The following is a 12,474-nucleotide window of genomic DNA, read 5'->3' on the forward strand; positions in this document are numbered from 1 at the left end:
AAAATTTAGACTGAGAAAATTGATTGTTCTTGTTACTTGGTAAACACACAGAAAATGTTGTAACTTGGTAAATGCAGTGTGATTTACTTTTAGTAGATTTTAAGTAAGTAATTTGTAAGCATGATAGAAATAACATGAACACATGAGACACCAGGATTTAATGTGGAAACCCAATTTGGGAAAAACCACCAATGTAACTAGTTACTGTTTTTCACTCTTCTAAAGCGAGCCCTATTAAAAGCCAACCTTGTTAAAGGTTACAAAACATATTGTTAGGTGTGACCTTATTAGGGGATTTAATCCCCTACTAGGAGTGGTCTTGCAAGAGGTCTTAAAACAATTAAATAGAATTGCTACCTTGTTAGAGGATTTACAACTGACTGTTAAACCAACTCTGTTAAGAGATTTTAGATCACTGCTACAATGGTTAGAGAGTAAAAATGAAATGACCTGATTGTGATGCAACTAAATTATTGAATCCAGATCTCTTTTTTGCTTAAACTTGATCCTTCCTGATCGAATATTATTTTTCTACTCCACAAGGATACCTACCTATCCTTCAAGTTTGCTTCCTCTCTTTTCTTTTCAATTCAATTAATACACTTGCACAGACTAGAAATCTCAACTTGACCTTTTTGTTATACCTTCTAGATTGTCAAGTCAACCCAAATTCAAATTCAAATAACCAATATTCATCACCATAGTCGGCTAGAATCAATACATAAAGTAATTAAGCTTCATATGCCAAAACAAGAAAAATCCTTCATAAGCCGACTTTGCTTGGTAGAAACAAACTTTGAAACGATTCTCTATGTTAACCAACAGAAGCTCGGTTAACATTGCGAACTTGCAGAAATCCTTTGGCAACCGAGTGAACTCGGTGAATACTAACTTTGTCCAACTTTCCCTTTGTTAACTGAGTGAGCTCGGTTAACATTCTTTTCTACCTCAATTCCTTCGACCCCCGAGTGAGCTCGGTAGACACTGTCATCTGTTCAGAGTAAACTTGTGAATGCTCGATAGACAAGGAAAACTATCTTCACTGATCAAGTGAGCTCAATAAGCACTGACTGACAATTGATATGACATTTGTGTAACATCAAAGACAACACACAATTAATCAATTGTATCCAACACCAAGAAGGTAGACTACATAAGGAAAAAGTTGTAAGATTTTGTTATAAAATATTTGTTTTTGCTTTTGAAAGTGATAAAAGTATCCTAAAAAAGATGAAATTTGTTTCAAGAATGCAAATATTTTAATAACTTAGGTTATTGTTACACTATATATATATATATATATATATATATATATATATATATATATATATATATATATATATATATATATATATATATATATATATATATATATATAAAAGTTAATTTTGTATGATTATTGTAGTGCGTATCTTTATACATTTTATAGCTCACTTTCATAATTATTATACAATATGCAATAAGAAAATGTGATGCATACGTGTATATGTATACTTGTATATATGAGCCAAATACTAATATAATCAACCACCTAGTAGTGAATGTGTAATGTGCAATCACATCATGGTTGTATTATATATTCTAATTTATAGTCATTGTTCTTTTGAATCATAGTAACTTGAAACTATGAAGCTATCATACATAACAATATTTTGATGAAATAAAAAATTAGGTTGAATACACTTGCCATAAAGATAAAAGAGAAAAGTTCTGTTGAACCCAATATCAATTTATGTGACCAAGTTAGCTAGTATTCTTCTTGTTCAAAAAAACTTAACCAATATAGCTAAATATTATTTTGGCTCATTCTCTAAATAGAAGGATAGCATATGTTTTAACCATTGATTTTTATTTAGTATCAATTTACATTTCAATAATATTTCCATGTTAATAAATAAACTTATGTACAAAAGTAAATATAAAACTTGACCATATAGTACATGTTACTGTTTCTTAATGGTGAAAAGGCATTCTTTCTCCTCTTCCCAAACGTGTCCTTGAGTTGTGGGGGAATGTTCAACCCACACTTGATATGGAGTTGTTTGTACTTTGTTTGTGCGCTAAAAGTGTTATGTTGATGACATGTGTTACTGTGGTGGATTTGTTTGTGCTTATGTAATTCTTCGCTTAGAACTTCGATTATAACAATGTAGCATTATTATTTGTTGCTTATTTAACCAAAAATAAGTTAGATGACATGTGTTATTGTGGTGGATTTGTTTGTGCTTATGTAATTCTTCCCTTAGAACTTTGATTATAACAATGTAGCATTATTATTTGTTGCTTATTTAACCAAAAATAAGTTATCTCTATTTTTATATATCTTGTATTAAGATTTATTTACCATTATTAAAGGCATGGATGCTAACATAACATCTCAATTGATTAGTTGTATAAATATCATATATATAATTATAAGAACTATTATGAATAATCACATTAAAAAAAGTATTTTGATTAACTTATAATATATGATCCATGTGCTATTGAACAACCAAAATCATCTTTCATACCATAAACTAAATTTTCTCATAAGATGGAGTTTTCAGCCCTACTTATGATTATTGTACTATTTATTAATGAAATGATGTGACAAATGAAATTGTATTAGTAAGCATTATTTAAGCTATAGATAAAGTTGTATTCAAATCAATTTTTGAATTTTAATGATATGCAAATGTTTAATTAGAAGTTACAATTTTATGTGTGTATGTATGAATAAAGATCAATTACTTCATAATATATATTATTTATTAGATCAAAGGGCAAGGTCCTATAGTACTCTCTTCATTTGAATACTCTATTTTCTTTATATTTTCTTATATTTAAATAATTTTTTATTCTAGTTTTAATGAAAGAGATGACAAGGCAATATTAAAAAATTGCGATGAAAAAGAAGAAACTTTGAAAGGAGGCATTCATTTCTAAATTGAGAACACAACAAGCCATATACATTTGTTGCAACTATATAGTATTAAAGAAACATTGATCATTCTAAACTATTGTAAAGATTGATGTCATGATAGTTATGTCATATAAGAATAACTATACTTCGATGAGTTTGTATAAAACTCTTTGCCATAAATAGATATATGAAAATGAATTCAAGCAATCATAAGAAAATAGATATTTAAAGAAGTTCAATTTATTGTTCGAACATTTAATAAAGAATAAATTAATGTCAATAGATTTGTATAAAACCTCGAATAAAATCAAATACCCACCAGTTTGAGAGAAAGGGATTGGAATTTGGTATCAAAAATGACAAATCTTCATTCCAAATGGGATTCAAATTCTTCTTAGTAACTTGAGTCTTCACTTTCTCCAAAACTTAATTGTAAACCCAAGAAGATTAATAAGTTAATTTAGAAGTTTCATAAAACATTTATTAATTTAGAGTTTTCAATGCAAAATTATACTCATAGAAAGATGAATGAAGAATTTGACCTGGTTACCAAGTCTAACAATAACATATGGATCATTGCTCCAAAAATCTCTAACAACTAAATTAGTCCCCTTTATGACATGCACTTTGAGAATACCTGTTGCATCTCCCATTTGTTTTTGTTACTTGATCAAAGTAATTGCAGAAAAATAAATGAACCAATCTAAATATCTAAACTCTAGTTCTTAATCTACAATTATGTAGAAGATTGAAAACATGTTAACAAAGTATATAAGCTTGACATGTGCATATATATCGAGTCATGAGCAAAGACGAGGCATGGAACATATTTGGTCAGCTTCCTTTTGTTTTTACTTAGTAGAATGGAGCTCTTCATTGCTCATGCCAACTAAGTACATGTTTATATTTGTATTACTTGATGTAGAACTATTTTAAAATATTTTTAATAAATTGTTTTTAGTTTAGAAGTTTCTTAAAACATTTATTAAATTAGAATTTTCAATGGATGAGTTAAAAAATAAGGGACCTTATTCGTAATATAATTATCAATAATAATATTTTAAAGGAGTTTGAATCTTGTTTATATGAATAAGACTATTTTATTTAAACCATCATATTATATCAATATGGATAATTTAAAACAAAGAATTATTTATTAAGTAGATACCAATTTTTTTTGGGAGTAAGTAGTTTTGTGTTCAAGAACTTACAACTGATAATTTGATGATTTCATGCTAATTTTTTATTTTAAAATGACAAATGTAATAATGTTACTTAGATGAAATGAAAAAATTATATTTTTATGGAGCATACAATGCAATACAATTTTATATAATTAAATCAAAGAAGACTCGAGAGTCCAAGAGCAATGGTCATAGATGCAATAAAGATGCAACACCTCTCACAAAATCTAAGATTAATATTCGACGTGTGTACCTATTGCAATATAGGGAAATGACAAGGGATGGGGTTGTTGTCACTAAGGCTAAATTACTTGATGCCATAAGAACTTATTAGAGGGATAGAGATGATGTCATTACATCCAAATTAGTCTTCTAAGAGCATAAGAACTTATCAAAGAGTAAAGTCAATTTCATTAGAATCCAAATTTTGTCTTTTGACATCACAAGAACTTATCACTTGGGATGAAGTCAATAAATTTAAATTCAAATTACATCTTTTGAAGCCACAATAACCCTCAAGGCATAAAGACAATGTCATTGAATCCAAATTACATTGTTTGACACCATAACAATTCATTAAGAAAAAACCAATGTTATTAAATTCAAATTACATCTCTTGTATTTCAGTAATCTTATCATGTCAAATACTTATGCCCAAAAATGCCACCACAACATCTTGTGGCTAGGCATCATATGATGTTGACTTGTCCAATCCTACTTAATTGGATTCTTACAAAGGTAAGGGGAATGACCAACCATACCAAAATTTAAATTTTAAAAGTGTCTCATGTTGTCATCCCAAGCACCAACTACCCAACTAAGGATCTAGAAAATCAACTCTCTAGATACATGAGAACTTGCTTCAATTGCCCCATCTGTACAAGGGATTTTATAGCCTCTAGTAAGACATGAATCTACCTCAAACAATGAACACCCTTCCTTTCTAGTTCCAACACAACTATTGAATCAACAACAATATTTTCCTCCCTATAAGTATGTGGAAAAATGAAAACATCCAAGCTAGTATGAAGAGTTCTAATATCTTTGAGGATTTCCTCAAATTTTTAGCCTGTCTTCATGGTTCCCCTAGTGACCTCAATAATTAATGTGGAATCTCCTTTGATCTCAAGAGGCTTAATGTCAATAGAAAGGCCAATTTTCAGTTCCCATAATAAGGCCATACCTTCAACTTGATTTATTGTGGAGTTTCCAATATTACCAACATAAGAAGCAACAAGTTAACCCTTATGATCTTCGATAACCATACCTCTAGCCGCAACATCCAACCTAAAAATATTATAAAAATTCAACTTAAAGTTAAAAGGCTAACGAGGTTTCCAAATAGTGTTCCTTCTAGTGATTTCCTAGAGTTTTCATACTTATGAAAGCATATTAGAAGCTTCCAATTTTCAACCAACTTTCAACTCAAAGGGCAGTGAGGTTTAGTTGGGACTTTCCAATTCTTCACTACAATATTTTCAAGGAGAAACTTATAAAAAATGACAACACACTATCAACAGTTATTTCATAATTTCTAAATGATGAAGGGTGCTCCCCTTGATACCATAAACCATAACATAAAACAAAAAAACAACTGCAAATGAGAACAAAATTTGGACTTCTTATTTGCGTCGCAAATGCAAAATTACATAATTCACAAGTACAATATGCTAACCCACATGGGTGCCTTCATTACAATAATCTGCAAGACAAGCTGCAAACTATCACCCAAAGTTGTCTTAGACAATGTTTGGGCTTTTCTTAAATGGGCAATTGTATGTCGTCCGGGAAGGTTCTAGATGCTCAAACTTAATACCTAGGGCTGACAGACCCTAACAATACATATAGAGTTGGCCAAATACATTTTTGACCTTTATTTTAGATATTTCGGGTAGCCCAGCTTCGGAAGGCCATAACTCTCGAACCGTTGCTCTAATTGGCTATTATAACCACTTTTCAGAAATGCCAGCTCCTAATATACAGCCTCAAAACTGCGCAAGCGCCCTTCCATCAAATTTTCAAACCTCATCCGGGAACTCTAAGGCCTCCAACAGTGAGCTTGAAGATTTTTCTACAAATGTTTCCACCGAAAATCTGCAATAACTTCTCTGATACTTAAGCTGGAGCAATGATATTTTTATGGTAAGCTTATAACTCTAAAATGAACCTTCTTGTAGAAAATGAGAACATTATGAGCTCATATGACAAACTTACTAAAAATAGCAAGTACCCATAAATAATAACCACCTTGTCTACTAGTCCTTATTAAAATAGAAAAGATTGAAATAAAAATAATTTTGGGTGATACAAGGTTGCTCTTACACACATGATGCTCCTACATCAGACACCTGGGGTAAGTTGAGAAGTGACTCCGTTACATCTCGAGAGTTCAGAGGAAAACCAAGACGATTAACCTCCTCCCTTACTAGCCATGACGAATCCTCTATTGGCCCCCCTTTCCATTTGACCAGGTATTCCTCATAAGTTTTGTTCCTTGTGCTTTTGCCAACATGACTGTCCAATATCTCCTCAATCTCCTTTGTAGCCAAACTAGCTATTGGGATACTCCACTATACTTCTGCAACTTCATCTCCATCACCTCCTTCATAATACTTTGTCAAATATGAAATGTTAAATACTATTGAAATATTCAATTTAGCAGGCAACTCCACTTCATACACATTTTCAGAATCACTCCTTTTCACTATCTTCCACGATCCAAACTTCTTCATCTTCAACTTATTATATGTACCCACTGGAAAATGCTCCTTCCTCAAATGAGCCATGACTTCATCTCCAATCTGAAAATTCCTTATACCTCCTCTTCACATTTGCCTTAGCCTTATACTATGTATTGATCTTTATGATATGCTTCTTCACCTCTTCATGGATGTTCTTCAAATGTTCAACAAAATCTTCTGCTTTAGCACTACTTATCTCTCCTTTATCCAACTACCTCAATTTAGAAGCATTTCTGGGACTAGTCCCATATACAATCTGGAATGGTGATTTACTAGTAGCCCTATTGAAAAAATCATTATATGCAAATTCTGCTTGTGGTAAAATCATATCCCATCCTTTTGCTTTATCTCCAACCAAGCATCTCAACAAGTTTCCCAAATTGTGATTCATAGTTTTTGTCTATCCATCAGTCTGTGGATGATGTGATGAACTGAACTTAAAAATTTTCTTCAACTTCTTCCACAATGTACGCCAGAAATACCCAACAAATTTGGTATCTCAATCTAAAACTATACTCTTTGGCAAACCATGTAGTATCACCACCTCTTTGAAAAATAACTATGCCACATGAACAACATCACTAGTCTTCTTGCAAGGAATAAAATGTGCCATCTTTGAAAACCTATAAACCACCACAAAAATAGAATCATGCCCACGCTATATCCTTGGTAATCCAAGAACAAAATCCATGCTGACATCCTCTGATGACTTCTTTGGTATAGGTAATGGCTGATACAACCATGTATTCTGCTTCACTCCTTTCACCATTTGACATACTCTGCAACTTTGTACAAACTTTTTCACATCTTGCTGCAACTGTGGCCAGTAATAATTCTCAACAATCAAAGCAATGATCTTATCTTTACCAAAATGTCTAGCCAATCCTCCACTATGCTTCTCCTTGATGAGATTCTCTCTCATTGAACTTTTGGGAATGCATAACTGATTTCCTTTGAACAACATACTATCCTAGATCATAAAATCCAACCACTTTGTCCTGTCAAGTGTAATAGGTTCTGTACAAGCCTTCCACACTTCACTAAATTCAGGATCATCTAGATACAAAGTACTGAGTTCCTTGAACCCAACCACCTCTATCTGCATTTTTGTCAACAAAAATTGTCTTCTACTAAGAGCATATGAAACTCTGTTAGACTTCCCACTCCTATGTTTCAAAAAAAATGTATAACTCTACAAAAACTCAACCCACTTCAAATGCCTTTGGTTCAATTTTCCTTGACTATTCAAATATTACAAAGCTTGATGATCAGTATACAAAACAAACTCCTCGGGAAGAAGATAGTGTCTCCTGTTCTTCAATTCTTGAACTATAGCATAAAATTCCTGATCATAAATAGAATATTTTCTTTTTGCATCATTCAACTTCTATCTGAAATAAGCAACAGGTCTACCTTCTTGGCTCAAAATAGCTCCTATTGCAATACCGCTAGCATCACAAACTACTTGAAACACTTTGTTAAAATCAGGAAGTGTTAATATAGGCTGCTCAGTAACTTTTGTTTCAACAAGTTAAAACTCTTATCTGCTCCTACAATCCACTTAAACTCTTTCATAGCCCCTCTCATTGTTTCAGTCAAGGGTCCACAAATACTGCTAAAACCTTTTATGAGCTTTCTGCAAAAACTAGCCAGTCCATGGAAAGATCTTACCTCGGTCACACTCCTTGGAGTAGGCCATTCAAGGATGGCCTTCACTTTCTCTAGGTCCATTTTTAGACCTTCTACTGAGAGTAAAAATCTCAGATACACCAACTCCTTTTTTACAAAATTGCACTTCTTCAAGTTTATTAGTAACTTTTCTCCCCTCAACTTATCAAACACCTTGCAAATATGAATCAAATGCTCCTCCAATGTCTTACTAAAGATCAATATATCATCTAGGTAAACAATGACAAACTTACCCTGAAACTCCTTTAGTACCTCATTCATGACCCTCGTGAAAGTGCTCGGTGCATTGGTTAGCCCAAAAGGCATGACTAACTATTTGTATAGTATTTCTTTGGTCTTGAAAGTAGTCTCCCACTCACCACCTTCTCTAATATGAATTTGATGGTACCCACTCTTCAGATCTATCTTTGTGAAATACTTAGCTCCACTCAAATAGTCTGTAATATCATCCATCCTTGGTAATGGAAATCTATACTTGATTGTGATCTTGTAGATAGCGCGAGAATCTATGCACATCCTCCATTCTTCATTTTTCTTTGGTGCTAATACTGATGGTACAACACATGGACTCATTCTCTCTCAAATCAACCCCTTTTGCAATAACTCATTAACTTGTCTATTCAACTCTTCACTTTCTGCTGATGTCATTTTGTGCGCTTCCTTATTTGGCAAACTGGCTCCTAGAACCAAATCCATCTAGTGACTGATCTTCCTCATTGGGGGAAATCCATTAGGTACATTATTTGATACGATATTAGAAAACTCTCCCAACATATCTGCAACTTCTGTAGGTACCTCCTCTACTTCTTCTTTGCTATCTTTTGGAATTATAGCAAAACACATATGCTCATGCTTCATACCTTTGAGAAACTCTTTTCCATCAACAAAACATATTTTGGTAGCACTACATACCTTTTCTTCTTTATCCATCAATGGTTTTAACTTATGTTTCACTTCATCCTTGGTATGAGTGTAGGTATTTTCTTGCCCATCGTGGACAACATGCTTGTCAAACTGCCACGGCCTACCTAACAACATATGACATATGTCCATAGGTATGATACAACATAGTACCTCATCCTGGTAGCTTCCAATCTTGAACTTCATGGAGCACTGCTCATTGACCATGACCTTGTGGTCATCTTGCACCCAAGAAATACAGTATGGATGCAGTTGTTTCTGTCTCTTTAGCTTCAACTTGGTGACCATCATTTCTGAGACCAAATTGTCAGTACTTTTGCCATCAATGATCACATCACAACACTTATCTTCACATCTACACCTTGTACAAAATAAGCTCCTTCTTTGATCAGGTTTATTCTCACCACTCAGTAGGACTCTTCTATTAACTAGGAATTCTCCTCTTTCAACATCTTCAGAATGTGATGATCTGGCATCTTCATCAACATTTGCAACTTTGGCATGGCCTTTTGTTCTTTGATCTATCCTTCCTTGGCATTGGGTACATTCAAATGCTCTATGCCCTTCTTCTCCACAGTGAAAAAATTTCCCACGGAAGCCTCCTCTTCTAGATCTTTGTCCTCTACCTCTTCCCCTCTGATCTCTATTGTTTTGATCATGGAAACAATTAGAATTGTTTCTCCTCTGGTTATGACTACTGCTTCTAGCCTCATCCTTGCTCTTTTGATCATCATTACAATCTCCATAAGGTCGTCTGCCAGATCTTCCACTGCAACCTCTTCCACTATTCTTGTTGTCAAACTTCTTGTTTAGTTTCTCCTCAACTCTTAGGGAAAACTGGTATGCCTCCTCAATAGTAATCATTTAAACTAGACTTAGCTCATCCTGAATGCTTGGCCTTAACCCATTAAGATAATAGGAAACTTTCTCCTTATCAACTTTTGCATGGCCAGTTCTGATGAGAACTCAGTAGAACTCTTCAATATACTCTTGAATAGATTTTCTCGCTTGCTTCAACCCTTGCATCTTCTTCAACATATCAAGCTCATAATCCATTGGAATGAATTTGTTACTTCAATTTAGTTACCATCCATTCCTATTTGGTGATTTTGTCCTTTCCTTTTCTATTTGACTCCAACTGAACCTCCTACCACCAGATCTTCGCATGTCCCTTCAATTTTTCCTTCGCAAACTTGACCTTATCAGGGTCCTCAATATCTTCATACTCAAAGTACTCCTCCAGTTCATTGATCTAATCGATCAGCTCCTCTAGATTAAGATTTCCTGAAAATGTGGGAACCTCAAACTTAGGTCTTTTTCCAATCTTGGAGATGGCTCTAAAAATCCTCTCTTCCTCTAGGTGTAGAACCGCCTCTGCTTCGGCATTTTCTTCTACTTCATCCTCATCCTTGCTTTCATCTCTTATGGGAAGATTCATTCCTTTATGATTTTTTTCTTCCAATGCTTGCATTTGTCTTTGGAGGGCTTGGAAACCCTCAGATGTAACACCTACATATCTTCTGCCATGCTCTCTTCATGGAGGCATTTCACACTTCCGCTAAAACCCTAGTGCAAACTGCCTCACAATCGAAGATCTATCTACACACTTAGCCCAAACCATGGTCCTGGTGAGAACTGCCTCATAGTCTACAATCTGTCCACACACTCAAGAACTCTAGCTTTGATATCAATTGATGAAGGGTGCTCCCCTTAATACCGTAAATCATAACAAAAAACAAAGAAACAAATGCAAATGAGAACAAAATATGTACTTCTCATTTGTGGCGCAAATGCAAAATTATAGAATTCACAAGTACAATACGCTAACACACATGGGCACCTTCATTACAAAAATTTGCAAGAAAACTTGCAAACTATCACCCAGAGCTATCCTAAACAATTGTAGTGCCTACTCTCGTTCACATCTTTTCTAGACATATTGTTGCTATTATTATCAGACTATGATGGACTAGTTTTATGTTGATGGATTAGTGGTATTGTTTTGAGACTATCATATATTATGTTATGGATTCAGAGGTTATGTGATGAGATCATTTAGACTTTACATTTCATGCATACATGATGATCATTATATTGTTTTCAGCTATTGTTGATGATTAGTTGATGGTTATTATCTCATGTGTTTTATTATGGATACTTACCCCATACTTGCATGTGTATGGTGTGCGTGTTTTCTTATTGTATGGCGTTTCTGATGTGGTTAAGGAAGGGAGTCGTAGTCACCTGCTTAGTCGGGATCTACACGATGCACCACTTTCTGCCATTGTCTGTTTAGCTTAGCATTATATATATTGTATGTACATGCATGGTTTTTCTGCAAGTTGCAGGTACCGGATATCGACTTCCTTGAATTGCCAAGATGAGCGTACCCTATTATACTATCTCAATGATAAGAGAAGGGAGATAAATTCTCAAGTCCAAATCCCAAACCTTTAAGCCTATTGTCCTAGTGAGGTAGGACAAGTATCTGGATATTTTACCCACCGAATGTGTCGAATGACATGATTCGTGATTTTTAACCCTTTAGACTGATTTTGTGTGAATTGCTCTACGATGGGTTTTCATATTTTATCTTGGAGGTCTATGGTGAATTTTCTATTAATTATGTCTTAATAAATAGATTTAATTAATAAATTAATTATTTGAGAAAATTAATATAAAATATCATGTTATTTGACATTTTGATTATAATTAATTAAATGGGAATTAATTGAAGAAAAAGAAATAAATAAAAGAAAATTAGAAAATTTAAAATTAATAATAATAATAAAATAATAATAAAGTAATAAATAAATAATAATAATAAAAGTTATAAGAATTAAAATGAAAGTTATAAATATTTAAATAGAAATTATATAAAAAGTGAATTGGAGTTATAAGCTTGCATGGGAGTTAACGCACTTTTCTATTTCTCAAGTGTCAACAACACGGGGGTTAGTGCATCAATTAAGCGCATGGTGTCTACAACCCTATGGCTCATCTTGAAGGTTGGAAAAGACCCATGCTTAGTTGG

The sequence above is a fragment of the Cupressus sempervirens genome, chromosome 6, assembly GCF_028749045.1.
Source record: "Cupressus sempervirens isolate cs-2001-9-10 chromosome 6, ASM2874904v1, whole genome shotgun sequence".
NCBI classification, from domain to species: Eukaryota; Viridiplantae; Streptophyta; class Pinopsida; order Cupressales; family Cupressaceae; genus Cupressus; species Cupressus sempervirens.